The sequence below is a fragment of the Trachymyrmex septentrionalis genome, unplaced genomic scaffold, assembly GCF_001594115.1.
Source record: "Trachymyrmex septentrionalis isolate Tsep2-gDNA-1 unplaced genomic scaffold, Tsep1.0 scaffold90, whole genome shotgun sequence".
NCBI classification, from domain to species: domain Eukaryota; kingdom Metazoa; phylum Arthropoda; class Insecta; order Hymenoptera; family Formicidae; genus Trachymyrmex; species Trachymyrmex septentrionalis.
In genome coordinates, this window is record NW_017306092.1 from 46,881 (window position 1) to 50,930 (window position 4,050).

The 4,050-nt window shown below is 36.6% G+C and overlaps 1 pseudogene; it reads right to left on the reverse strand.

Moving 5' to 3' along the window:
* Positions 1–2,090: 2,090 nt before the first annotated feature.
* On the reverse strand, positions 2,091–3,679 carry LOC108756025 (annotated as a pseudogene).
* Between the last annotated feature and the right edge of the window lie 371 nt (positions 3,680–4,050).

Sequence of the window (4,050 nt, forward strand, 5' to 3'; positions counted from 1 at the left end):
GAAACTGAAGAGGCCCATGAAAGGACGACGCTACGCTACGATTGAGGAGATAAAGACGGCATCGAAGGAGGAGCTGAACAAGATCACAAAAAATAATTTTTTGAAGTGCTTCGAGGATTGGAAAAAACGTTGGCACAAGTGTATAATATCTGATGGCGATTATTTTGAAGGGGACAAAATAGATATTCATGAATAAATAAATCATTTTTGAAAAAACACAAAATTCGCGATACTTTTTGAACAGACCTCGTATGTGTAACAGAGTATATGGTATGAAGTATACCTAAAATAGTATGAATGTGTATGTGTGAGTGTGAGTATGTCACTACAGTACTCCCCTCTGAGAGACTATGGATTGTATGGATAGGCGCGAAACTTTTTTAGGTTGATTGCATTTCTTCTTTGTGGTATCATGCGCCAAAGCTACGTTTCATGCTGGGTCCTCTTCAGGTACTTCTGCAACGTTGGGTAAGAAGGCGGGTTTTAACTTTTTTTGTTGATAGAGCAACGTCACGGCCGTTCATATGGATCACATAAACACATTCACTTTCCCTACGTACCACTTCATGTGGTCCTGTGTAAGAATGTTGGAGTGGTTTTCAGATGCCATCTTCTCTGACGAAAATATGTGTGGCTTGTTCTAGCTGCTGTTGACGGAAGGCTGTCCGTTTTCCGTGGTGTTGCGTTGGTTGTGGACGGAGTTGACGTATGCGCTTACGAAGAGCTATGATGAAGGTCTCCTTCTATAGGATTTTGGTTTTCTAGAAATTCCCTTGGTACTTTCAACCAAATGCCGTAGACTAATTCAGTTGGAGAGCATTTCAGGTCTTCTTTTAGATGTGCGCATGCCTAGCAGTACTGTGGGTAACAGATCTAATCATTGTCTTTTGTCTTCGTGGCAGGTTATCGCAGTTTTAAGGATGCGGTGCCATCTGTTTATATTATCTCTAGTTTATATTAATAATACGAACAAAATTATAAAAAGTAATTTAATAGTAAAATATATTACAATTTATTTATTATTACATTATTTTAAATTTACGATCTGATTATATTAATTCGAATTCTTTATTTAGTCCCATATCGGTCTGTAATATAAAAAAAGTATTAATATCTGTATAATATATAATAAGAGAAATAAAATAACTTACTCGAATGGAAGCTCGTATGACTCCAGCCCGAATAAATATTCGAGGCACGGAGAGCTGTCTCACCACATATCGTAAAGGCAATCCTCTCTGTGCCATCTTCGCAGTGCGCGTACCCAGCGACGCTGCTCGTGGTTTGTGAATCCACGAATGGTGATACCACATGGCGTGTACCACACCACATAGGCTGTAAGAAGGTAAAAAAAAAGAAAATAAATATTTAGTAATAGTAGATATATATAAAATAACCGAGTAGAAAACAGTAAAAAAACTTACCAAGGGGATGACCTGTACCCCGAGTTCGTTTTTTAATTGAAGTCTGACAACTCGTTCGTTGTCGACCATTAGATACTGCAAAAATGAGAAAAAAATAGACAAAAGTAATAAAAAATTGTTATGAAAAATCACTTACCCCTTTTACTGGGTACTCGTACTGTATATGTAACTGTTTCTTTAGATCACTCATTTTCTCACTTTTTTATCTCATCGCACGATGTATGTCACTGAAAAAATATATGAAACTCTACAAAACCTAGCTTGACTGTCTGTGACAGCGCGAGTGACAACTATATATATCATACGATTACACACCCACTTCCTTTTTCCTTTTGCCACTTTTTTCCTTAAAGTTTGCGTCAACGCGAGTTTTCTTTTTTTCTTTTATTTAAAGATACATATATAAAGGTAGGGATATAAAATATTTTTTCATATTTTAAAATATAGTTTTATTGTTAGTGTTAAATGACATATACAATTAATGCTCTCCGAAAACCAAAGCGATCAACTTGCAATTAAGTATGTCGTTGCGGTCTAAGGATTCGTTATCATACATCGTTTTTAGCATGTTCGCAGATTTCGGGACAGTGAACGCAATAGCGAGAAGTCGCGAAAAGTTTTTGTCGACGTTATCGGACATTGCGGTTAAGAAGGAAATAAGACGATTTACACAGTATTCGAGATTAAATATATTAAATATATATTAAGTACAGTGCTTTTCGACATGGATAGACGAGCAATACTTGTTTCTAGACGCAGTATTGGTGGATTGATTCGTCCGAAGCGTAACGTTTAGATTTCCAACGTACATTGGGGACGGCGCACGTATTCTTCTATTATTCTCATCGTACTGAAAAAGGGACAAAATGACGTGTTTTTGTTCGAGAAGCTCTCTCCAGATGTCCGATGAAAGCTCTTTACCGACAATCCCCCAAAATGATGGTTACGTAAGAAGGGAGTTTGACATTGATACCAATGTTCAAGTATTTATAGCCAGTTACAGTTAACGGATATCTTCTCTCGAGAATGCGTACGATAGGACAATGTGCGATGTCTGTAATTAAAGAAAAAAAATTAGTAGATAGAAAAAATAGATGCAAAGAAAAAAATACCTACTTATTTGATTTGTTTTCTTTATCTGGATTTTCACCAGTTAAATCGTCGAATGTTTTCTTCTTCTTCTTCGCGCTTCGTTCATCACGATCGTCCTGTTCCATGAGATAATTTTCAATATCCACGTTATTGAGCATTTTTTGTGTATTTTTTTCGCAATATCGTCCTCACTATCGAAACGTTTGGAAAGTGCGTACAAACGATGTTGTCGGAATAATTGTTCCTTTCATACTGATCGTTTAAAACTATTATAGTATTTATTATATATGTCCATCTTTTCCTCCTCCTCTTCCTCCTTCTTCGTCTTAGTTCTCGTTGTGTTTCATATGTATTACTCGATCGAATTAGTCGACCTAAGACTCCTGCATTTGTTGCAGTAATCCGTCTCTCGAACATTCGACGGTTGAGTAGGTTTATATTAAATTTATCAGCCTCTATTACGGTTCCCGTGAACTCGTTAAATTTGTAAAATTGTTGTTTTTTGACAAAGTAAATATTACCATCCATATATCGGAAGGCCAAGGTCGGAACTGACGGTACTCCTGGGAATACCGCTTGTAACGATTGATACGAGCGAACACTCATATAATATTACATTCGTCTATCTGCGCCACATCGTTATTGAAGATTGCATAGATTTGTCCTATATTAGTATTTACTACGGTATTGATTAAAACGTTCGGAGGAAATTCTAGACTCGAGAAACGTTTTGGCCAACCTTCTTTCAATTTGAAACTGGGATAATCGACCCGATATGTAAACTATATTATTTACAAATAGTACTATTTCACCCGAAGGCCTTTGATATATGGCTGATAAGGAGAAATTATTCGGAAGGAAATTCATGTAGCTGTTTACGTATGGTCCGTCGTATTTTTTATCATCTATGTTTATCGATCATAGCGTTGATACGTGACGAATATTTGATGATGTAATATTAACACCGTATCCACATATTGTAAAGTATAGAGATCTACGTATTCGGGTTTATTTATCGTAATTTCGGTAGTTGACGTTGGTGGTTGTGTAGTTATTGTTAGTCTTGGATTTTTAATTCCATAGAGTTGTTGAATGGCTAAAATATCCTCTACGTTGAGTTTAACGATTATATTATTATAAGTAGCAGTGACAAATGCGAACATTATGGAGTCATCACGTAAATTGTGTGTTAATCCTAATGCGTGTCCAATTTCGTGTGTTAACGTGTTAAGCAGATAGTCTTTGTTACTAGCAAGTTTTTCGATTAGATATATATGCCACGGTTCTGCACTGTCTACGTGTATTTCAGCGGTATAACGTTTGAAGGATAGAACGCGAGCGAATATTCCACCAGGTCCATCGAAGAGAAGCAAATTTCTTCATTACGGTTACGATTAGCGTACGTGTGTGTGCCACTACAATAAGATATTAAGATGTCAGGATTTAACGTTTTACGTTCGAACAATGAAGACGAATTCGCTGCCCATAGTGAGAACGCGAATGTGATAGTTTTCAAGGTATACGCATCCGCTAA